Source organism: Electrophorus electricus, chromosome 21 (genome assembly GCF_013358815.1).
Source record: "Electrophorus electricus isolate fEleEle1 chromosome 21, fEleEle1.pri, whole genome shotgun sequence".
Taxonomy (NCBI): domain Eukaryota; kingdom Metazoa; phylum Chordata; class Actinopteri; order Gymnotiformes; family Gymnotidae; genus Electrophorus; species Electrophorus electricus.
This window is the reverse complement of record NC_049555.1, coordinates 4,740,429-4,764,595: the sequence shown is the minus strand read 5'-3', so window position 1 is coordinate 4,764,595 and position 24,167 is coordinate 4,740,429. Positions and strand designations below refer to the sequence as shown.

Sequence of the window (24,167 nt, the reverse complement as noted above, 5' to 3'; positions counted from 1 at the left end):
GCACATGCATGGACCAATTCGGCAGAGCTGAAAAATCCTGCACACTGCAGTGGTGACTAAGGCATTTTGCCCGCTGTAAAGGCTCCTGCAGAGAGGGGGAGACAAAAAGGTGATGAGTATGAAGTTCTCGGGGACGCGTCAACCCTTTATTTGAACTTGTCCAGGAAGACAGCATGACTGTCGTCACTGCTTTGGCCCTGTTTGTCAGGATTATCAGAAACACATGCTCACAGCCTCTCCATGACACTCTCACTGCTAGAATGTTCTGGAATGGAAAGTTTTCTTTTGTTATGAGGCTGTGCGCATTAGGGTGGAGGGGTTATTATTCTACATTTCTCTCATTGGCCTTGGTGCTCCATCTGTGTTCGATTGCTGTTTCCTGTATTTGGGAATGATTTCGGACCACTTGGACATGGAGCAGCAGGCGGAGGTGTTATAGTGGGCTTCCTGCTTTAGGACCACACCGTGGCCCATTTCGGCTGTGTTCTGAACATTCCAGTGTTCCCCTTTTGGCAATGTATGCTAGGGAGTATTGAGCAGAGCTGGGGGTGTGGGTGGGTGTTTGCCTCAAATCTGGGCAAGTATTAGAAAAGGTCTTACTGGTCTGGGGTCAGTGTTTGCCTTTCACTGTTTCCTGTGCTGTAGTCAAGAATGACTTTAGTAGATCAATTCCAGCACTGAGCTGCTTTAGAAATTTGGCCTCATGTCCAAAATCGGCACTCCTTCCTGAACACTTGGAGGAACGAACACTCGTGGTTTTCCCATGTATGGTGTGTCCTGATGTTTGAGGGATAATACAGGGTAACTTGGGCGTGGCTGTTATATCAGGAAGATATCGTAAACAATGCAGACTGTACGGTCTTTGCTGACTGCATCAGCCTGATGCTGAAGCCACACACGGGTATCAGTGTAGCGTGGCATATCGGGCGGATGCTGACTCTGCTGTTGAGTATCGGCATGCCCCTGTAGTTGTAGTTGTGTTGAGTGTAATGTGAAGATGGAGCAGGGTGGCACCACCCACTGCCACCATCTTGACCATTCCTGAGCTCGTGCTGTATGAGGTGTAGGTGTGGCCACACCTCCTCAGCTGCTTTGCCCCGCCCCCTGTCCTTCATGGGACTTTTTTCTCGACCACTGACATTCCTTGAGGTTGAGACCATTTGCATATATATTAGAAAGCCTTTGCCATGGTTACCTGAGTGAGAGGCTGGAAAACCAAACATTTTCTTTATCCAAACTGTCAATTTCCTATACTGATGCTATATTTGAGTAACCAAGTGCAGGAAGGGAAATGAGGAGAAATTTTTAATTAAAGATGTTCGTGTTACTAAAGATGTTTATTAGTACTGTATTGGCTAATGTGTTTTTGTTTGTTCAGTATTTAATGTGGTTAAGAGGAGAGCTTTGAAGTAGTTTCATGGTTTAAGTGTTTTTGGATTTAGGACCATGGTGACGTGTGGTATATGCATACAAACACATGCAAGCGCTCTCACGTGCACACACACTCACTGCTAAATGCACTCCAGTTCAGAGGTTCAATGACTTTCATCTCACGTCTGCTGCAAGCAACAAAATGACTTCCAGCTGGGGCTCGCTTGCGCTCTCTCTCTCTCTCTCTCTGTTTCTCTATCATTTTTCTCTTTTGAATTGTGTATTATAAGCAAATTCTTGCCACTTTTGTGTTCTAGCTGGAGCACTTCACATCTTGAGCTACACTGAGCAACAGTCCTCTGTTTTGAATAAAATACAAAAATGAAAAGTTAAAAAAATGTTTTTTTAAGGCTTTACAATATCGTAATCAGACTTGGTGTTTTGTTTTTTTGTTTTTTTTTTAAATTGGGCAATGGTTTGTGTGCATTTGTTAAAACCCACCAAATCCAGTTGCATATATCTAGACTTGTGAAAAGACAGAGGGTGTTAAAAGTCTGTGGATGAGAGCGTGTGTGTGTGTGTGTGTGTGTGTGTGTGTGTGTGTGTGTGTGTGTGTGTGTGTGTGTGTGTGATGAGCTGGACAGGGAAAGCCAGACTGCATGCGGAGCTGTTCCGAGTCAGAGAGCACTGGAGGGTCTGTGGAGAAGTGCTCCAGGCTGACTGCTCTCTCTCTCTCTTTCGCACTTTGTGTTTGTGTGAGAGAGAGAGAGGGAGAAGGAGAGATGTATGGTCTGTAAGCCTGCCAAGAACATGGCTTTTCAGTTCTCTCTCTTCATGAAGTCACATCTTTGTGGTATTTAAATGAAGAGCATAAACATGTCAGTGGGGTGAATGTAGCAGGGTTAGCCTGGTCTCCATGGCCACGGCGCATCCAGCCTCAGCCCTGTGGCACACAGGCCAGATTTCCTAGCTTACACTCTTGTTTTGGTGGTTCAGGTCTGTGTGTGCGTGCGTGTGCGCTCACTCGCATTTGAGTGACCCTCTGACTAATGAAGGGTGTGTATGTTGAATCCGTCCTGTGAGGAAATGTGCTGCATCACTTATGAAACAGGCGCTCTCTCTCTCTCTCTCTCTCTCTCTCAATAATGGCTCGCATGCTTGACAGTGTCCCACCCTACTTTTGGTTCCTGTTTGCAACGATTCAGTGCTCAGCAACTAACCAGCTGTAGCCAGTGACCCACGCCGCTGAGATCCCCTTAGACCGGCCTCCTCCAGGCCTAGCTGCTCAGACCACAGGGGGCTCACCTTCCTGGGCCCGGAGCACGTCCGTCCCACCCGCTTCAGCAAAAACGGACTCGGGATGTGTTTCGGATTCCGTTGGAGGCCCGGGATTTTGCCACTGCGAATTCTGGCCCTGGGCTGCCGGAAGTGTGTGCGAGTTGTAAAACTGGAGATGGAAAGGTGGAGCTGGGCGTTTGAGTGTGACGAGTCTGGTGGAGCGTACATTCCTGTAGCTCACCTGCTAGGGCTGGAATCGCCAAGGTCATGGGTTCAGTTCCCATGGAGTGTGTATGATCCATAATTCTGAAGACGTATGTAAGTCACTCTGGATAAGGGCGTCTGCCAAACGCTGTGGATGCAAGCGTACACGGCAGACATGGTTGGCACTGTAGACGGTCTGACACTGCATAGATAAATGTAAATATGCACGGGTCACCTTGCACCGGCATCCTGTTCCTCTTTCCAAAGTGTGTGTGTGTGTGTGTGTGTGTGTGTGTGTGTGTGTGTGTCAGTGTCACACACCCTGTGCGATGCTCATGTTCAGAGGTGGGGCCAGATCAGCTTTACCACTGTAAGCTGAAATGGGATCCCCAGACCTCCGACACGCTGATGCTCAGCTGGGACTGTTTTCCAGCTTCTGCCCAAACATGCGTCACCCCCCCCCCCCCAAATATTCCACTATTAGCAGATCCCCCCCCCCCCCACACACACACACACACTTCTTAAACGTGTGCACCATATAAAGCTACTGACTGTAACCACAGACCACTGTTATGACACCCATACGGATGCTGTGTTCGTAGAGGTTTGTGGGCATGTGTGTGAAAAAGCAGCACTTCCTTGTGCCACAAAATACAGTCATTTGTTTTCAAATAAAAATGACTACTCAATCCAACCCGCATAGTGAATCACCAGCTCGGCAGAATCAACACACATTGTAAACATAAAGAATCAAAAAGTCAGATTGTACCTCAATGGGTGTAGTTCTACACCTTTTGCCAATTAAAACCCCTTTACTCTCTCCACCTGCTTCACCCTCCAGAACTTCAGCGTTTAGCGTCCGCGCAGCCTTCTGCTGAAGCTCAGGTGAAGTTTTCACCTCTCCAGCTGTATGATGTCCCAGACGCCCATGGCGATGTGTTGCAGGAGATATCCAAGAGGCCCGCATGTTTGTCTCCATAGCTGTACCATCTTTGGTTTTCTTTTCTGTTTCTTTCTTCTTTCTCGCTCTCTGCCAGTAACACTCCTAAAGTGTTCATTTTCTCACTGTCTCACACACACCCCGACACACACCCTGAGGGGTTTTGTGTGAACCCATAATCTTGCTTTCACTTCTCCACGGTAAATCAGACTCTGGTTTGACGTTCTTCTGTGCCATGCGCGAGAGGAGTGTGGCGCTGCTGAAAGCCGATCCATGCATGCAGCCTGAGCCGTTCACCAAGCCTCGAATGCTGCTGTCTCACCTGGGTTCACTTGTGAAATGTTACACTGCAGCACAAAATCTGGCTTTCAGAGTTAAGGGGGCACAATGTATCCTGATACTGGCCTTTGCTGTACAGAAATCTTCGAAATCAATCTTGCAATAGAGCCCTTTAACAAAGTGTGTGTGTGTGCGCGCATGCACGCACGCACGCAGGCTGGCTTGCTGTGAGTTTCTTGAGGAGACTCGGGCGTTCCACATGACTGTTTGGATGTTTACATGAATTACAACACTGATATGATCCAACATGCCCAACAATTTTAGTAACAGTAATGCAGGCCAATCTAGACCCATGTCACAAGTTCACCATTGTTTTTAAATATAAGGGAAACTAACTAATGGCAATAGTGTGTGGTGTGTGTATCACTAGTCATCTTGGGATACACACACAGATACCCTTGGGCTGTGGGTCACAGGCTTATCTGAGCACAGTCCCAACACCATCACTGTTTCCACTAAGGGTGGGTGTGTGTGTGTGTGTGTGTGTGTGTGTGTAAGTGTATAAGAGAGTGACCATTAAGAGTATGTGCTCCTGAGAGGGTCCATCACACACATTTGTCCACAGTGACCACAGGAATAGGAAACAGATTTCATTTCCTCTTCCACTAAGATTGGATGGACAGGAAGTGTCCTTGTTTTTGCATTGAGGAAGGACAGTAATGCTCTCTGGATGCTGAAGGGCTAGTGTTAACCTTTTGTAAGGAGCCTGTGTGTGTGTGACAGCTGTTTTGAAGTGTGTGTGTGTGGGGGGGGGGGGGGGGTCACACTGTCTCTAGGTCATCTTATTTGATGTTTTCAAGGCAGGAAAATCCACTGCTACAACCACGATGCGATGCTGTGCTTGAGAAACAAGAGGAAAGAGCTGACCCGGTGATGCCGACTGTTTGTCTCCGAGGTGATAGAAGCCTTCCGGACAGTTCTGCCGGGAGGTTTCGATCACGTGGCGTCCCTAGAGCTGATATTTAAAAAAAAAAAAAAAAAGTTACACTGGGGGGTCAAAAAAGGGAGCGAGGGAGCATTTCCGCAGGCCGAACGTTTGCAAAGCACATCAGTCTCACTGTGTTGGAGCAGCAGGGAGAGAGGGCAACGTTTAAGCTAAGCCTCCCTGTCAGCAATAAGCACTACCCATAGATCAGACTTCAGCAGTCATCATTCATCTGTTGTTCTGGACCTTTCCTATAGCAGTAGAACATTCCCCTCATGTTCTCTGTAGCGTTGCAGGCAGAGGTGACCCAGTCTGCCGTCTGGGGCCGTGTCGCCTGAAAGGTGTGGACCTGCTACCAGCAACAAAGATCTCCTCGTGTCCTGCTGGGATCATGCGTCACTGGCATGTTTAAAAACGCCTTTGATCTTCAGAGACACTCGGAGCCAGGAACCCCACTGTGTGGGGTGTGGACCCTTCTGTCGGGCACCAAGTGGCTGCCCACAAGTGGCGTTTGGCCTTTGTCCGGGCCACGTTGCAGAGAGAAGCCATGCAGAAAGGGAATTAAACACAACTGCATGTTGTGTTGTTGTGCTGGGCCGAGATGAGCACTTATTACAAAGGTCACTCTGTGTTTACAGCTTCAGACGTTGACCTTTTCCCTGACTACAGTTTCTGGCTTCAATTTGTGTAGGTTCGTTAACATGGAGGAAGTTTTATTAACATGGAGCTTTTGTGTCTCCTGCAAGCTGCACTTATGTATACAAGTGAGCGACTCTTCCTGAGGTTTAACCACGAGGTGGTCCGTGAGGCTGAAATTCAGATTTTATTATTTGTCTAATCTCTTTAACAATAGATAAACAGTACAACAAACAGGACGGCAAAGAACCCCTCGCCAGAGTGGCTTGGATATGCTTGATGCAGCAAACCTCACACAGTTTGTTTGGAAAGGTCAGGTCAGGTTCAAGAGTGTGTGTGCGGGACTCTTCCTTCTCCTGTGTGAGTATGAGGAGGCTCCGTCGGTGGAAGTGTAGAGGTCCGTTTCCTCCCCAGTGCAGGGTGACCTGACTCGTTGCAGCTGGTGGCTGTTACAGGGGGCGAAACAGGATTAAAGCCTTTTCCATAATAGCACAGCCCCCTTTTTTCCGGACAACTTGTTTGAGGCCGGAAAGACATGAGCGTACACAGCTGGCCGCATCAGGGTCCGTGGCGTCCGTGCTCTCTGGGGTTCGACCTGCGTTAGCGCCCGTCTGTTTGATTTTTGGGTCACTGCGTGCTGTGACTGTCTGTCTGTATCTGGCATATGCATGCTGCTGTTAGTCAAGATGTTCCTCCTTTAAGCAGAGTCAACAGAAAAGAGATTAGAGGCTTTTAGAGGCCACTGAAGAGAATACACACACCTCACCAAAACACGCACGCAACCCGTGCTATGGAAGGTCGTTTTATTCAAGCACTGAAGCGACATCCTTTAAACACTCATTCTTTGTTGCATTTGTTTGTTGTGTCGTTTACGCGTAATAACCCCCCGGATCTGGTCTGGGACATTTTGGATTTGACCTACACATTTCCTCCTATAGATGTCGTCGTTGCCAGAATGGTTTGTGGATGCGATCGAAAGCGAAGGCCGTCTGTGGGACTGACATGTTACCTGCGCTTTTCTCAAGTTGTTGGATGGCTTTTAAGTGCGAGTGGGAGAGATTCGTATTGAAGCGTTTTAGTGAAAACATACTTGGCATCTACCCACCTCGGCTCAGCGGACTTCCCCTCTGCTCTTTGACGGATAGTCTCTGGATTCAATTTATCTGCAGGATCTCAAACATTTATGAGCAAACATTTATGAGCAACCTTAACAAACGCGCAATTAGCCACGCTGTGACGGGACGCCGTTACCTACTCCGTCGGAGAGGTTGCCAGGCCGTCTTGATGCCTGCGTCTTTTGGTGCGATTTGCCCTAAAGTGCAGCGGTTGTTTTAATTTTGATGTTGGAGAAGAACATTGCAGTCTCCAAACCTGAGGAATGCTGCGGCTGTTTTAAAGACCTTCGTTAGCTGAGTGGTTTTGTGAGCACGTATGTCCCAGAAGACCGTTGTTTTTATACGCGCCTGACCGAGCACCTCCATACACTGCGGGACGCGTAACGTGGGCCTTACCTGTAGCCGTTTGTGCGCGACTGAAGCGTTAGCTAGTGTTCCGCCATACCGTAAGTGTTTTGTGGCTAGTCGAGGGCATATTTGATCCGCATGCCATCAAACGCCAGTAATCTCCGCCGATTCTGACTGCGGTTGATTCTATAAAAGTAGAAATGCGCTTTGTGCCGGTTGCGTTCTTGCCTAATTGGCACAACGGAAACCCAGCGACATTAGCTGTCACAACACTGGTCAGCAGCTCTTATGTAAGCGAAAGGATTATCTAATCGCACCTGACCACGGCTTCCCGACTGTCCGAACTCCAGCATCCAAATCGATCTCATTCGGCAGTTCTTTTTTTGGTTCAGCCAATCAGAAGTCTTATGCTTTAATAATATTTATACGTCAGCATTTTTAAAAAATGCTTCTGACCGCTGCAACCATGTGACTTTTAAGAGATACTTGCAGAGCAGTGCTGGAAATGTCTGCTCTTCCTCGCTGTCTCTCTCATGCCATTGAATGCAGTGCAGGTATGAGCGCTGATCCAAATAAGATTTCCTCTCTGATTTATGATGCTCCCAAACCACCAAACAACCCCAGAACAGCTCTTACCGCTGTTTGATTTGTGACTCAAATCAGCTCGCCTGAATATGGAGTCTTGTGAGTGTTTGACTCCAGGGACTCAGCGCTGCCTCCTTGTCTTTGAAGCCTGGATTTCATGTACTTTTGTTGCAGAATAACAGTGACGCCCATCTTGGCCATTATGGCCCTGCACAGCGTGTTTACACAGATGTTTTTGAGCAGATGACGAAATGGTTATCGTGTGTGTGGGTGTGTGTGGTGGGGGTTTAACCCAGAGAAGTGCTTACAGACTGGGAGCAGAGGGAGGGAATCCTGGCCTCCATCCAAACACCCTGTGGATACCGATGGCTCTTCTGTAGTCCGGTGCTATCGTGCTCATATCTGAGACTTCTGCTCCACGGTCAGCTGAGTCCAGCTGTGGGTTTATAGTCATTAAAACAGAAATGGATCGACTGGATTAGATCAGCGATCTAGAACTGGCCTTGGCTCTCACTAGGGGCCATATGGAGATGAGCCATTTTGCAGAATAGCCTGATGAAAACAGAATTCCTAAACATATGTGGCATTATACTGAAAAGTGGACTTTTTTTGACACACTAACTGTTCAGTTGTTCACTTTAATTGTCTCGCCTGCTGTGGAAAGCAAGCGTGACAGACGTGCGTTGCTATGTGCAACGTCCACACTGTCGCTGTGGAATACGGCAGATCTTGGGCCAGACGAACCATGAAGTGCATTCACAGGAACTTCAAAGTGTTAGTCAAACTGCACCCAGTTTACACTTGTTTACACTGCCCTGGAAAGCAGTTATTTTCAGTTTGCAAATTAATACTGAGAGCTTCAGTTAAAAGTCTTTACTTATGTTTGTCTAAAGACTTCACATCCATTAAACAGCAGTTAGAGAGAAATAAATCAGCAAATAATAAAAACGGGGGGAAAATTTGGAAATTTGGTGAAAAGTAACAGAAACTGCAGGACTGAACTGTAAACCTGAAGATGTAGAGGGATGGGGAGCCTTGAGTCGGAGTGCTAGAAGGAATGTTCTGGATATCTTTCCTACTTCTTTTATCTTCGAAACTAGTGGGTCATAGACACTACCTCTCTAACGTGCGCGCACACAAGGTTTCCTGTCCCTAAAGTGCTTATTCCGAACCCATGTGTGGCATCTTGTCTCCATGTTTGTACTTCATGTTCTGAAGTGCTTGCTTCTAGCTTCCATGTCTAGCATTCCACAGCCTTGGACAGATAACGTGGTGCAAGGCAGCTCAGACTGGGAGGGAGACGAGGCTTCCTTCCATTTTGAACATTCCACTACAGAGCCATATGATCGGGTGGAAATTCCACCTTTCCCCTGATCGTCGTTGTTGTTGTTGATGATCCTCTCTGGCCAGTAAGACTCCAAAAATTGTTGTACATGGGTGAAGAAGATCACGTTTCCATTGCCAACACGGCATTTAAAGCATCAGCACACATTTCTCACCAATTATTCATTCATGCTATATTACTCCTGTGGATATGTGATTTGTAAATTGACCTCAGAGATTGATTGATGGTTTTGACCTCAGAGATCTGAACCCCTTGTGAACTGACTACATTTCTTTCCTTGTTTGTTTTTGTTTGTTTGTTTGTTTGTGCTTATATATTGGTTTGTGTTTGCTTGGTTGCAGGTGAGACAGCAGTGGAATTGCCGCCCCCTCTCAGCAGGTAAGGCCTGACCCAAGGTCAGCTTTTCTCTCTAGTCCAAAGCAGAACAATTAGGCCCATAAGTGTTGGACCTGGTCCCAGACAGACCCTGTTCTTCACACTGGCTGAGGGGTGGGTGGGTGGGTGGGTATGTGCGTGTGTGCGCGCGTACGTACCGAGGTGTTCTGCCGTAAAGCTGCTTCAGACTTGACCATTGGAGATTTGAAGCTGGTTCGGTTCAGTGATGGTGAACCACGATGTAGTGTGTATGTGGTCTCAGTTCTGGCCTCAGGTTTTAGTGTATGATGGTTGCTAAGAACGACAGTAAAGGTTTAATGGACTCACTGGTTTTCATACAAGTGGCCCCAAACATGAAAAGTCCAAACTGTGGATTGAGAATGCACCAATTGTCTGCAGGGCCTCAGTGTGTTTGCAGACACGTGTTGTATGCAAGATTGTGACTGACTGTCATATGCTTTGCATATATTAAATCGCATTGGTGCATCTTTGCAGGGATGGTAGTTGAACCTTGGTCTGTATCATCTAGATAAATTATTTGCTTGTTTTTCACTTTTTTTTTTTTTTTTTTGGGTTTCATGCCAATTGATCAGCACACCCACCTGGAGTGAGTTTGGTGAGGATGCCCACAAATTAAAGGGTTGGGGTGCTTTGAAGTTTATTTGAACATAAGAATTGTAATAACAAGTTACAAACAATGCATTATTCCCCCCTAATCATTAGATGCGGATGTTGCAGGAATGCTGGTGGTGCTTGAGGACAGAACAGAGCGCTGAGTCAGTGTCATGATTCACTTGTCTGCTTTTTGGATTCTCTCCCTCTCACACACACGCACACGCACACACGCACATCTTGGATTAAGTGTTGTTGAGCTGGCAAGATGATTTACACTGCATGAAAAGATCTAATGGCACTTCAAATGATCTCTGGCTTTTTACAAACTTTCTGAGTTATTTCCATCAGTACCACTTTGATTGCTCTCTCTCCTCCTGAACCGGAGAGTGATGGCTCATGCATTACAGATCTGCGTTAGCATGGCTTAGCAGTCAGGAAGGAGCACTCCTCTCTCTGACCCAGCTGCTTGGTTTTGTCCCCGCCCCCTGTCTTTATGGTGCCCCTTGGGAGGCTCAGTAAGTACCAGTCCAAGCCCAGAGCCAACGAGCTGGTTTATATGGCAGTCGGAATGGAGAGGTGTAATTTATTGTTTGTTATCCCAGCAGGTTTCACTGGATTTTTATGGTTCCTGCTCAGCTCTATGGTCTGGCGCGGAACAGATATGAACAGATCCGACTGGCTGCAGAGCATAGCTCCCGCCAAGGTGGAAGGGTACGAATCCGATTTACTTGATTCATGCATGGCTGCTCGCCAAGAAAACGCCTGGCACCTGTGGATGTGCGCGCGTCTTCATGTGCGAGGTGTACTGCCTGTTGAATGACCCTTCGGTTACGGTTCCTGAGCCGTGGGATACTTCTACGGTTGGGTTTCATTCCCCGGCTCACCCCGTCACTGCGCAGCACGCACTCTCCAACCTGCCGCTGTCCTGCGTCCACGCCCGAAACGATCCGCTCAGCTCCCGCCGCACGTGAGAACAGAACGCTGCAGACTCGTGCAGATCTCCAGCTAACTCGCAGAACAAACGGGCTCATGATTTAAAGTGGGTTTGTGATTTGTTCTCTCGCTTCGGCGTGGCCTGATCAGCTCGCTGGCGTCCGGTGTTGTTAAAGTTGGGGGAGGGAGGGGTCAAACTCTGTCACTGCTTGGCTGTGGGTGAGGGTGGGGGCGTAGCGGCCCCGGTCCCATCAGAGACAGAAATATGAGAGCGGAGGAGGGAGGCGGAGCTGCGCTTCTTTTTTGTTTTTGAGGGGGTTTTTTTTTGTTTGTTTCTTCCCCTTTTTCACGCGTTTGCTTTTCCTCATGTGGAATTCTAAAGCGATGATGCAAGTTACCAGGCATCTCACTGCAGCCAGAAAAATAGCTAGAGTCTGTGTCCTAAAAGGCACACCTCTCTCTCTCTCTCTCTCTCTCTCTCTCTCTCTCTCTCTCTCTCTCTCTCTCTCTCTCTGTCTGTCTGTCTCAGCATTTCTTAGATCAGTCAGAAGAGAGGTGGAAGGAATGAATCAGCCAGTGACAGACAGACAGAGGGCCAGGAGTAGAGGGTAGGAGTCCTTCCAACCCTGCCTGGGAGTTTTGTGCCTCAGCCAGTGGACGGTTGGGAAAATGAGAAGTCTGGAGGGGAAACCGCCCACGCGTGATTGCTAAAGCTTTTAACAGCCTCAGCCAGAGCAGAGCAGAATGGGCCGCCAGCATCTCCGGATTGTCCTCTCTTGGATGTCCATAATGAGCTTCCCAAAGTCCCTCCATGTCTCCCGCCCCTTCCCGATCTTGTTTGTGGAGCCTCAGGTCTCATCTGTGCTTTCGTGCATAGCATGTTGTCAGCCATGCGGAGAAATTCCCCGTTGGTGTTGTAATGCAGGCAGTGACCCCAATGATGTGGCCAGACTTGAAGGTGAAAGTAGGTGGGTGGGTGTGGGGGGGGGTGCGCACGCACGCACGCGTGCGAGTGAAGGCAGCTCTGTGGAAACTCCTGCTCAGATTAATCTACAAGGTGCTTCTCTCTGGCTGTGGTTTCTCTGAGCTTCATAAGGTGCCGATCTATATCTGCAGGGTCCTGTTCCCGTCATGGGTAAACCTCTGTAGGGAGGACTGCTATATTGTGTATACATTCTCATGCCTACACACCATCAGGCGGGAGAATGTGTGTATGCGTGTGCCTGTATCTCCATCTGCTCTGTAGACGCTAATCTCATGAAAACAGCCTATCTGCACAGGCTGGATTACTAACCAGATACACACACACACACTATCGGTCGGTCGGTCGGTTGGTCTGTCTGTCTGCTGATTGCTATTGACGCTGATGACATTCATGCACTGGGTGGGGACTCTGCAGCTGGATAACGAGTGGTGTGGGGGTTTGGGGGAAGCAGCCGGGGCGTGTGGTTGTAGTTGAGAGAAGCTTGGGGTTCGCTCAAATCATGTGGCGTCTAGTCTCTCTCCAATGGTCCTTTAGTCATTTCGGTTCTCTCTCTCGTAATGTGATAACGGTTGTGCACTATGACTGCTCTCTTCCTGGACACTGAACTCCTATCCATAGATTGACTTCCCTCTTACAGAATGCTCCAAAATACAGTTCACGCTCTCGTGTGTGTGTGTGTGTGTGTGTGTGTGTGTGTGTGTGTGTGTGTGTGTGTGTGTGTGTGTGTGTGTGTGTGTGTGGTGTAAATAAATATCCAGCCTGTTTGTGTGTGTTAACCAGTGGGTGTTCCCTTGATGAATAACAGCTGAACTGACCAAGATTTGTCATGCGGTTACTTTAGTTTAAGAGGGTTTTTTGTGCAGCGAGTGTGTGTTATGCATGGAGCTTTTCTTCTGAATGAAAGAATCCTCTAGTAAAGTTAGCGCGTGTGTGTGTGTGTGTGTGTGTGTTTGGGGCCCTGTACAGCCCTGAGCACACCAGTTCTCTTCCTCTTATTTAGGGTTTTGTGCACACACTCCTACTAAAAATCCATTCAGCACGGGGCAGATGCCTTTTGACCTTTTAACCTTTTTGATGGCACAGACTGTGTGGCGTAGACCTCTCATTGGCTGCTGGAATGGGCCTCATCTCGCCCATCACATCAGTGTTGGTGGGAGGGGCTCTGGACTGATTGGGAGGAGCCTGGAGAGAGACGAGGCGGAGGGCTAGAGAATGAATGTGTCTATGAATATCTGTTGCATGCAGTGAAGGAGGTGTGTGTGTGCGAGTGAAGTCCTGATGTCCTGAATGTCTGCCTGGGTTGTCTCCATCATGGGCTGACTCTGGCAGGGGTGGTGTGTGTGTTTGTGTTCAGTGGTGTTGCCAGGCAAGGCCTAGACTGAGGAATGCAGCTCCTCTCAGCGATGTCCGGCCCTCTGGAGCTCTGTGCGGTCTTTCTGACAGAAAAACAGCCCGCTGTCTCACTCTCCCCTGGCACCGGCGACGGCTCCGCCCCCTCTCGTGTTTGATTCGCTGCAGTGCACCGCCCCGGCACCCAGAATTCCTCCAGAGGCATAAGTCAAAGCTGAGACAGAGCTGAGAGTGCCAGGAGGCCTCCTCACATTACCAGCCTCATCAGATTCTCCGCCTCCCCCACCTCGCCTCGCCTCCTGTTTGCTTTTGACTCAAACGTTTCTCACAGGCCAGAGGCTCTGTTGATCTGTATCCACACATGCCATACAGTACACATGGTGCGCTGAAAGGTGCCTCTCTTACACACACACACACACGCACACTGATTCTTCGTTCTGTAAATTATGTCGAGAATTACAGTAGCCTGTGGTTGCGTCCTCATCTGCTGTGCAGATAAGAATTTCCCTCTTTCTGCCAAGAATCAGTCTGGCTGAGTCTGGCTGCCAGTCTCCCAAGGCCTGGGTCATCTGTGGGACTGTGTAACCCCCTCGTCACCCCTAAATCTGACGCTCGGTCGGGACGAGGGTCACAGGAGATGTGGACGCTTCAGAGCTCTTTATGCGTTAGCTGCGTTCATCACGGTGTGATCACGGTGGGTATAATGGCACCATTACAAGGGCAGCAGTGCAGTCTGGTGAAGTTATCGCTCGCCCTGCCGCACATGTGAGCTCGTCTAGGCTCCGCCCCTTGCCTAGCCTGCTGGTATGCGCTCCGGTGGGGGTTTCTAGTGCACTTCCTGGAAGCGGACCAGAGGGGCACGCCGATGTGTGCACTCGGGGGGGGGGGGGGGCATCACCTGTAGAAGGAGAGGCTGCTGTTGAGTGTGTGGCTGTGGGCTATGAATTGAATGGCTGCTTTGAAAACCAAACCACCTAATCCAAAAAAAAAAAAAAAAAGGTGGGACCAATGTGCAGCTTAAATTGTTTCCATGCGTTTGATGTCATGTGCTAGCTTGGGGTGGGGTGTGTGTGTGTGTTTGACACACAGTATGACAGGAGTGTAGTCACGTAACATACTGACACCTGTGCTCAGCAAGCGTCTTTTTGCGTCTGCATGTCTGGGCTTAAGCTCATTTTTCACCACACCTCTGGCTGCAGCTCTGGAAGCCCATGAATCTTCCCGTTTACACGCAGCAATCTAACGTGACCTCGCGGTGGAACCGGGCTCTGCCTGGGAGCGTCCGCACTAAGGCATTTCTATTGCCTTTATCCCCTTGCCGCAATTGGATTACTCCGAGCTGGAATATTTGTGCTCCTTCCAAAACCGCCTCGCTCCGCACCTGCCCATGGAGGTTGCGTTTGGGTGCGGACTAGGTGTGTGAGCGCAGGAGCGGCGCGTGCGCTTCTTCGCGTGTTTTGCCGTCTGTCGTATCTGCAGCTCCGGATGCGAAAAGTTCTAGACCCCAGACCCCCTAAACACCCCCTGCAACAGCTTCCTACGGTCTCTCGGGGTCAGTAGGATTGTAAACTCCTGGCGCTCTCAGCAGCCCAATCAGACATCCCAGCATGTGCACCTGTTGCTATAGAATGTAGAGACTGTCCAATCGATACCGATGTTTGCTGTTGTGGTATCCCTTGCACATGGGCCTCAGTAAAGGGCTTGTGTGTTTACAAATCTTCCCTTAGGAAGATTGGTGAATGCTGGGTTGGTGAACTGGATTTGGATGCAGCTGAGCCGAGGGGAGTTGTGGGTTTGTGAGGTTTGTCTGGTGCATCTCCCCCAGTGTTTGTGCGGGATATGAGGTTTGTGCTGGTCTTTAAAAGGCCTTTTAAGAAGTGGCTTTGGCTAGTGCGGAACCTTCACTGGTGCTAATGCTAGCTTGCTGAAACGCCTGCACGCGCACACACACACACACACACACACTCTCACTCTCTCTCTCTCTCTCTCTCTCTCTCTCTCTCTCCCTCATTTATTTTAAGCAGGTTCGTGGAATTTTCTTGGCAGACTCATGTTATACAGGGCAAAAAAACATTTTTTTTTTTTTTTTTTTAAACATCTGAATAGTACAAAGCTCACAGCTTCTTTGAAAAAAATGTGCTGGTGTGTGTAGTAGCTATTTCTCACACGCACAAGGGGCCTGCGCTACTCGAGTTCCGCTGCCGATCCCTTTGTGTTCCTTTCCGCTCCTCTCTTCTCCACTCTGCTGGACAAGCTCCAGAATCCCAGCTTCTCCATTCTCTGTATCCCAAGCTACGGATTCCCTAAAGTCTGCTGCCGGAAATGGAATACCAGAGCCCAGGCGCGCTCTGCCGGACCACGTGGCCACGGCCCCCGCTGTGCCAGCCGGACCGCCTTCCCAGGCTGATTAAGCGATTACAGATCGGTTTTGGCATCGGTCTTGGCACATTGACCTCGCCTCCGGCCTCAGCCTGCAAACATGGCCATGTTTTTCCACTCTTATATTTATCATTTTGGCCATTTTATGTCTTTTTTTTTCCCCTCCCCCTCTCTGGGTGAGTACAGCTAATCTCAGCTCTGTCTGCCACCCCCCAATTAAAAAGCCATCATAAAAAGCTTGCATCAAATCTGTCTTTAAATAGTATCCCAGACCAGATTGCTCCACTGGTATGACTCTCTCTCTCTCTCTCTCTCTCATACACACTGTACTGCCATAAAGGCAGTGAGATCAGCTACCTCTCCACTGGTTTCTGCTGGGAGAAGAACTTCTCTGGTGAGGGAAATGAGTGCCTCATAACATGTGAGCAGCTTTGGGCAGGAACACCGGCGTGGTGGGAGTGACCAAGCACGGAGGCTAAAGGCACAGGGCCATACACGTGTGGGCACCTTGGAAGAGTGTTGGGGGGTGGAGCTTCACCGCCAGGCGTTCCCTTGGTAACACATGACCCTATCCCTGGGCTTACAGTAAACCTCAACCTTTCAGTCAACGGCTCGACCCCATCAGGAAACCGCCAAGAGACCGCAACAAGCTAACAAGTGAGATTTGACTGGATGAATTTGCGAGATTTTGAGGATAGTGGTAGATCCCGCTAGACGGCTTTTTTTTTTCTTTTTCTCCCTTGCAGTGCATTTAGTTTCTGTAAATAAATAAGCTCCGGTGACAGACTTTTAACGGAACGATGTGATTTTGGAATCGTGCGCTCAGCAGCCCTGAGGACCAGTGAGGGCTAGCGTGGCTAATGGAGGAGAACGGATGAGGCGGTAACTCGCCCAACATGCAAACAAGGGGGAAACAAAAGACCAAAGAAGTGCGGCGGGAGGCCGCTTTGAAGGAGGGCCATTTTATTTATGACCCGCAGTGGTACGTAAACGTTACACTCTCTCTCTTTCCCTTTCCCTCCCACACACACACAAAGCAGGAGATTCCAACCTGAAGTGGCCTACTCGAAGTCTCTTTAGGGAGGGCTTTTGAAACAGGTTACAACGCTGGTCTCTGGTCAGTCTTTCTCCACGAGACCCAGGCCATCTCCCTCGGCATCAGTGCCTTCAGGCTGTTCTAGGGTCAGTTTTTACAGCACACAGCTGGGGCTTTGTTCTGGTCTGCCGGCTGCTCGTTGTTCAAATGTAGGCCTTTCAGAGCTGGGTGAATACCACACCAGAGAGGGAGAGGGGGAGGAGAGAAATGGGGGGGGAGAGGTGGGCTTTTAAAGTTAAACAAATTCCTGCCTTCAGTTATGAGGGAGAGAGAAAGGGAGAGAATGAATAGATGGATGAATGAAGGAGCGAAGGGAAGGAAAAAAATGAGAAGCTTGAATTTTACCCAAGCAGAGAGAGGCAAACCCCTCTCTCTGGCCTCCGTATACAGCCGTCCTCTTGCTGTCTGAGGAATCCATGCAGCACGTAGATAAGAGGTCAGTAATGTATTGTGTGAGTGTGTGCAGCTGGGCCAGATAAGGCCCGGGGGGGGGGGGGGGGGGGGGTTTGGTGTGAGAGGAGAAACGGAGAAGCGGTGCATGGGAGGACTGGGAGGGAGGGAAGGCTTGTTCCACTGAGGGGGGGAGAATGGCCAAACCCCCAGCACGGTGCAGCGTTGGAGGTCAGGACGTTCTGAGATCGCTCATGCCCCTGACTGAAATTGCGCTGGAGGCTTGGGAGATGGCCAGCAGCCCGGACTCTGATTCGTGACGCTTTCGTTACAGCGGGGCTGGAGAGCTTCTACCAGCTTGCTGTTCTGCTCTGATTCATGACAGTCGCTCATCAGCTAAACCCGAAGGCTCTCGGACGTTGAGTAGAGCCTTTTTAGAAAAAGGGTGCTCCCCCATAGCGTTCGCCGACACTGGATGTTGCCGTGTCTGAGCGCACTCTCTACAGGTCTTGCTTAGGCAAACAGAAAACAAAAGGTTGAGTATGAAGACTTATAGTTATGGGTATGATTTAGATTTGGATGTCAGTATTGGTGGTGGTTCCCTAGCAGGTCACATGATTCAGGGGAGAGTAAGCTGCAGGCTTTGATCATCTTGTCCTGCGGCGTCTCTGACTGCGCCGTCCCGCAGAGTCTCTAATCGTCTGGGACAGCTGCCATCACTCTGTGTTAATCCATAACTAATAAAGCAGATAGTTGGCGACTGGCAGAGAGCCCATCCTGCCATACAGGATGCGAGAACACTTTATTGATCCTGAAGGAAGCTGCCGACAGGAAAGGAAAGCCCACTTAGAGAGGCGGGGCTTGGGGAGGAACGGCGAGGGAGAGATGGGACCAGGGAAGGAGACGTTACTCAGCATGACCACTAATCACCTCACGTGCCCAGAGCGACTGTCCTTCCTCCCTGTCCCCGCATGCATGCTCACTGAGTGCAGCTCTCCGGTCAGTACACAGAGACGCAGTGACCTCGCCAGCTCCACCTCGGCTCTTGCTTGACCGTTCGACCTCCTCCACCCCGCCCTTCTCCTCCAAACGATTAAACTCGCTCGCATCCTCCTCCGAGGTCGTAGACGCCACGGCGCGCCTTCACGGAGGTCTGCAAGGACCCTGAGAGTCACGCGCGTGTCGAACCGACAGGCCTGGAGTTCCTCACAGCCTTGTACAAGGCTGAAAAGGTACACTTGAGGAAACTTTTATTTCTTACTCTGGTTTAAATAAAAGCAAAAAGGATTCTCATAGCAGCCTAAATAACACTAATAATAACGCTGAACTGTGTGTAGTGTGCTGCTGTAGTGATAGGGGGTGTGTGTGTGGAGGTAGTAGTAGTACTAGTAGTGGTGGTGGAGTTGTGGCATATTTGCTGTGTGTGTTGGCACGCTCCCATCGCCTGTGCGTGCATGCAGATTAATTACACTGGTGCCTGTATGGACAACAGTCTGTTGCTAAGCGGAACCAAATGCCTTTGTGCCACTACTCTCGGGTGGACTTTGAAAGGGGCGTGGCCTCAAGCAGCTCTGGTGGAGGGCTGCAGATGTTCAGTGCAGTGCGATCAGCACTCCATTGCCAGCAACATGCGGAAACCATTTGTCACTTGGCAACACCATGGTTCTGTATCAGAGTCTGATCCGCCTGAATGGTGGTTAAATCCTTGGGGTGGATGTGTGTGTGTGTGTGTGTATGTTCGTGCACGTGTGCGCAGCCATTTGGTTTTGATTTAAGCTGCTTTTGGGGGGCACCACCCCTTTGTCTGAAGGCCGAGGTTTCATTAGCTCCACCCCTCCGATCCACTCATACAGCTCAGCTGCTTTGGGTTGTGTAGCGCAGAGTCTCTACGCTAACGGGGCGGAGAGACGGGACTGCGTCCTCTCCTTAAAAGTCTGAGTGGAGAAAGATGGAGCGAGAGGGAGGAGCCAGGCGATGGTGGGCTGCAGGAGGAGAATGGTACGATGGGCTGTTGGGATGTAGGAAGGAAGATGCATTACTCTGCATTGTCTGCCTTTGTGAGTTCCTGTGACGTGAACATCCATTGTTCTACGTCACTAGACCCTGGGCCTGTGGTCTTCAGCTCAGGACTATATGGAGGACGTCCTCAAAGCTAGTTTACTCTTTCTTGCTTTTACACACGGAGCCTCGGCCCTTTCCTTAACGTGTAACTCCTGACTGTGTGTTTTTGTCGCGTTACTCCAGACTATCAGACTACTCACAGATTTTGTCCCCTCTCTCTGACTGTGGTATGTTCTGCTATTTTAACCCGTCTGTGCTTGTGGGCAGCGATGCCTGCTGTGCTATGCTAACCTGTTTTCAACATTGTCATCAACCTGTTGGTTCTAATGTTGTCATTTCCTGTCCAGCTGGATGTGGGGGTAGGGGGTTGGTGCAGCGGAGGTTGGAAAAGTAAACGTTTTCCCAGCGTGCACTGGGCACTCCTGTGTCTGCCCCGTGATGCTTTATTCCTTTCCATTGCTTATTTGCTCTCTAGACGCGCTTTGTGCTGTAGGAAAGCGTGAGATCATTTTCAAAGCCGTGGTAAGTAATCCTCATAACACCCCGGCCTATTTGACCCGGTGCTGAACTTGTCGGCGGAGGCCCTGCTGTTTGCTAGGTGGAGTGCACCTGGGTGTGTGCTGCGTGGCCTGCGATGGAGCACCGCTTGGGTTAAACGGCGTATCCGTCTCCCCACAGCTGGGCTCACACTGCGGCCAAAAAGCCTGTCCCTGAAGACCACACACACACACACACACACACACACACACACATTCTCTCCTCTTCTCTCCCTGGCAATCAAAGCTCTAGCTTATTCTCTCTTTAATACTCCTTTGTTTCTCTCTCTCTCTCTCTCTCTCTCTCTCTCTTTCTTTCTTTTTTTTTTTTTTCCTTTTCCGGTAACTCCAGGCTATGAATCATTTAAAGGACTTCCCAGTGTCCTTGGACGGTACTCTGTGCCGCTCTCTCCTTATTCACACAGCCATTAACAGAACAACAGAACTTGCTTTTGGCCTGGTGCCACTGGAGGCGAGGGGGCAAAGGTCACGGACAGCCAATCACACAGTGCGAGCTAAAGGGTCTTGAACAGGCAGTCCAGCGCTTTACCTGGATTTGTGCAAATTGATTAATTAAGCGATTTGAATGAATCGGTTCATTAGTTTGTTTATATGTTGTGTTACCAGCCATTGTACAGTTTGGGTTTATTCCAGTGCTCTAACTTTTAAAGTTCTTACCATCATGTTCTAAGGTCCTTGACTTGTAATTGGAAGGTTGCCGGTTCAAGTCCCACCTCTGCCAATTTGCCACTGTTGGGCCCCTGAGCAAGACCCTTAATCGCTCAAGTTGTACTCAGTCATAATTGTAAGTCGCTTTGGATAAAAGCGCCAGCTAAATGCCATAAATGTAAATGTATTTTAGAGGCCTGCCATTTCAGTCTATTTCACAGACTGAAATAAAAGAACTGTTTGTTTCTTGTGGGCTGTCAGACGTTTCAACTGTTCACTTCAGATGAACAGATTTGACTCCCTTGTACGCTAGTGTGAGACCCGTACCGTACCCGTACCTCTGCGAAGGGGAGCCAAGCGCCGGACCCACTAGTATTATATCACAGCTAGGAGCAAGGCACGGCAACATCTCTGTTGGTTGCACAGTGTTAGGCTAGGAGCTGGTATCAGAGGCTGAGCTGAGTGGATGAAGTTTAGTTTTTAGGGTGGTGGGTTTTTTTGTTTTTTGCTGTTTAACTAACATTACCAGCTGAGATGATATATGTAATATATTAGCTAGATGTAGTTTTCTAGAAAATGTTTGGCTTTACTTGCTGTAAGATAAACAACATTAACACTATTAGATCGTTAGTTCAGTGTCTGTAGGTAAGACGAATGTCATCTTATTAATATTTGAATAATGTGGAAGTAAAGGTTACAAGTAGAAATTGAGCTTGCTAATCAGGGGTTCATGATGTTTGCATCCTTCAGGGGGAAAATTTGCATTGTGTCCATACGTGATTTGGTAGGGGGGGGGCGCATTATGTGAATGGTGGTCTTTCAGATAGACGTATGGAGAGCCAGCATTAGGGGTTACTGGAGTTTGTTCCTGACTGTTGAACAGATGGGAAGGTTCTTGTGGTGGCTCAACCTTTGGTTCTGGAACTCGCTTTGTTATGCTGGTTAAGGGAAGTAATGAGTGATGCTCTATGCCATGTTGAATTGTGATTGTGGGCAGTGCTAACCTTGTTATGGTTCTAGATATTGATTGGCTGTTCCATGGCAGGCTAACCTCGTTATGGTTCTAGATATTGATTGGCTGTGCTGTTCCTTGCTATGGTTCTAGATATTGATCTCCTTACTATGCTAACCTCATTATGCTTCTATATTAGTGCGCTATGCAAAACTGCCTATGGCTAACTTTCTTGTTGGATTCTTGGCAGGGAAGAGCCATATGTCACCATCATCTTTATGCCAAACCTTATTCTGTGGGGCAAAAAAACTTTGAACAAACTTGAATCAACTTTGAACTCATTAAAGTTTTTCCATGCTTGTGAGTCTAGAAAACTCACACAGGATGTCGGCATGAAGTCCTGAAGGGTGTGATTTCTGTGCACGTGTGAATACTGGCAAACCTTAGTCCACATGGATTTTGGTTCACTCGAAATGAAGTGGTTTTTGTGCGAAAATGCGCCTTTGTCCGTGCATGCAGAGATTGGGAAGTTAAGGTTCCAGCAAAACATGCATTCCTGTATTTGATTATTCCACATATGTGCAGCACTAGAAAGAATGGAATGTCAGAGAGAGAGAGAGAGATGACAAGGATGAGCGAGTGACACAGTAAGTCCCGGGATGAAGGGAGAGGTTCAGCGATTGGAAAAAGAAGTGATGGAGTGAAAATGCAGCTGGAGAACTGCTGGAGGGGGCGGATGTAGAGAAACCGATGGTCTTATTTCGCCTGACCCCTCCTCCTTGTGAAGTTGGGCTAAACCACTGCACAGGCCTAGGGGGATGTTTTTGTGATGGGAATGAGGTGAAAAGGCGACGTGGAGGGAAGCAATTATGAAGAGGGGGGTCTGAACTCCGTGTTCTGCCCTGCTGTGTCGGGGGAGAGTGAGAGAGAGCACAGAGCAGCGGGCCAGTGGGTTGCGTCACTTCAGCGCTGATGTGGCCCAACGATGGAGAGTCCGGCGTGGGACGAATCGAGCTGCAGTACATCCGTTGTGTGAACGGTAGCGCGACCCGACGAGTCCTCCGCCCACGTCAGCCGCGGCACCGCCCTTGCCGGAAAATCCGGAATTGTTGAGACTAAATGATCCGTAAGTGAAACTTTCGGAAATGTCTCTGCACGTAGCTGAAAGCGAGCTGGGTTAAAAAGCGAAATGCGATGCCCGTTTTCCATTCGGGCTGAGCACTCGAGCGGAGGATTTGTAATGGCCCGTCCTAGAACGTGACGAGGACTCACCGATCACTTCTGTCTGAAAACAAACGCGGAGGAAGAGTGAGGTGATCAATGTGTGCGGCGCTGAGACCCAGTCAGAACGGCAGGTGGAAACGCGCCTGTGCGCTGGGGCGGTCCCGATCAGATCACCCATCACCACCACCACGTGTAAATCGCACTGAGGAGAGTGACTACTCATCATAGATTATTTTGTACACGTTTCAAATACCAAGAGGCAGAGTTTTAGCAGTTTAACAACTTAAATACATACAATAAAAATAACAGTACACCAAAAACTTTGAACCTCTCTCTCTCTCTCTCTCTCTCTCTCTCTCTCTCATATCCCCACAAGCCAGTCACCATCCTCCCAGATCACACACAGCCGTGCTGGTCCATCGCCAAGGAGACTGGCAGTTCTCAGCAGACGCTCCCTTTTAGCGTGCGATTTCTGCTGCAAGCCCTGTGAAAGCACGGCAGGAGGGCGCGCTGTCGATTCAAAGACGCGTAAGGGCACATGGGCCGGGTTGGCACGGGCATTCTGGGTAATCTTGGGGCTTGGCCATGTTGACCCAAGCTCCGTTAGGTCTTTAACCAGCGCTGCAGCCTCGAGGAGCTGTTTACACTGGGAATACTGTGGTTTTTCCCGCCTACAGCTGTTGGAAGAGTGTCCAGGCGGTGAGACAGTACGGGACCGCGTGGCGGCATTAAAGGTGTTGGATGGTCCGCTGTGGGAGGAGGGGAGGCACCGCCCGCGTCCTGAGCGGCGCTGCACCCGTCTGATGATCCTTTGTTCCCGTGGCCGTCGGCTGCGAGTGCTGTGGGCACAGCCGGCAGTGAGGAACAGCTGTTCCGCGTCCGTCAGCCCGTGACGGTGGGAAGCCGCTCTGACGTGCGTGCGTGCGTGTCCGTCCTTTGGGACGGTCCTGGCCACTGGCGCCGTGTCCTGCTGCAGACTCGTCCACATCCTGTTGGAAACTTGTGCTGCCCTCACCGGGATCTCTCCCTCTCTCTGCACTTCCCCCTCCTCCACGCCGTGTGAAGTCCTGAGGAACGGGGCACAGTCCCGCCGTGCTGACCCTCGCCTCTCGCACGCGGGGTTCCGGATGTCTCCAGCCCGGCCGGGACAAGGAGAGACCGGCTGTGTGTGTGTGTGTGTGTGTGTGAGAGTGAGTCTGAAATGGAACAAAAGAGGGAGGGAGGGAGTGAGAGTGAGAAGTAGAATCAGATGGTGTTGGAGACCAAGTGTGAAGGACAGTAGATTGAGTACTGCTGGGTGTGTGAAAGAGGGAGGAAGTGAGCATGGGGTGTGCGCATGTGGGGGGGGAGCAGGAGGGTCAGAGACTGCGTGAGTGAGCCCAATCCACAGCCAGTCAGAAATAGCTCCCGAGGTCACTTCCTGTGACCGTGTGCCCAATTCAGATTCTCTGTCTTCCCGCAGACTTTCCCTGCCAGAATGGAGCTGCGGTTTCTTTCTATCTGCTGCCAGCCAAGC

The 24,167-nt window shown here is 49.6% G+C and overlaps 1 protein-coding gene across 4 annotated transcripts in view; it reads left to right on the top strand.

Annotated features, from left to right (window-relative positions):
- The window catches only part of add3a (adducin 3 (gamma) a), a 53,481-nt gene that overhangs the window by 1,447 nt on the left and 27,867 nt on the right, over positions 1–24,167 (top strand). The window contains exons 2-6 of one of the 4 annotated variants that reach the window (XM_035520797.1): positions 9,428–9,464; positions 10,055–10,077; positions 10,185–10,237; positions 10,484–10,591; positions 10,679–10,787. The gene's annotated coding sequence lies outside the window, so the exon portion shown is untranslated. Of the gene's footprint in view, positions 1–9,427; positions 9,465–10,054; positions 10,078–10,184; positions 10,238–10,483; positions 10,592–10,678; positions 10,788–16,245; positions 16,706–18,353; positions 18,442–24,167 lie in introns of those variants that run through there. The other 3 variants (XM_035520794.1, XM_035520795.1, XM_035520796.1) reach the window with 3 other exon arrangements.